Source organism: Mauremys mutica, unplaced genomic scaffold (genome assembly GCF_020497125.1).
Source record: "Mauremys mutica isolate MM-2020 ecotype Southern unplaced genomic scaffold, ASM2049712v1 000484F_np12_subseq_1:71573_obj, whole genome shotgun sequence".
Taxonomy (NCBI): domain Eukaryota; kingdom Metazoa; phylum Chordata; order Testudines; family Geoemydidae; genus Mauremys; species Mauremys mutica.
The window spans coordinates 5,326-5,889 of record NW_025422974.1 but is presented as its reverse complement, the minus strand read 5'-3'; the positions used below and the strand labels follow the sequence as shown (position 1 = coordinate 5,889).

At 49.5% G+C, this 564-nt stretch overlaps 1 non-coding gene across 1 annotated transcript; it reads left to right on the top strand.

Annotated features, from left to right (window-relative positions):
* Window positions 1-265: 265 nt before the first annotated feature.
* On the top strand, window positions 266-338 carry TRNAK-CUU. The gene has a single exon. It is a non-coding gene; the product is annotated as a tRNA-Lys (tRNA).
* Window positions 339-564: the final 226 nt, after the last annotated feature.

Genomic DNA, 564 nt, shown 5'->3' with positions numbered 1-564 from the left:
AGTGTGCCCTGGACGTCTACAGGCTGCGTTAGCCAATCCAACCATTCGGCACTTGCAGATGGGCACCTCTGTATTGTGCCTGAGTCTTGTACAGCTATGAAAGGCTGGTAGATGCCGATATTTTCCCCTCTTTTTAACCAGCACTAATACCAGGCCAGGCCAGGGCTGGGAAGAGAGCGAGAGCAGCAGGTTTCCCCTATTGTTTCCTGCTTGCTTTTTCTTGACTAGCTTCACCTCTGCACCAATTTGCATTTTTCCTGTGTGAGCCTGGCTAGCTCAGTTGGCAGAGCATCAGACTCTTAATCTGAGGGTCCAGGGTTCAAGTCCCTGGTCAGGTGATAAACTTCTCACTGTGGTTGTAAAAATCTGACTTTCAGGTACCTTCTTTGGTGTTACTCTTTCTCTTCAGGATTTTGCTTTTCCTAAGAAGGGCCTTGTGGAGGGGGGATTGAAGGAGCAACTCCTTGACATCCTCTTTGTCCTTGCAGGCTGGAGGAATAAAGGCCTCTGGGCATAAAGCATGTTCCTCCCCTGCACACACAAACACACAGACATTCCCTCGAG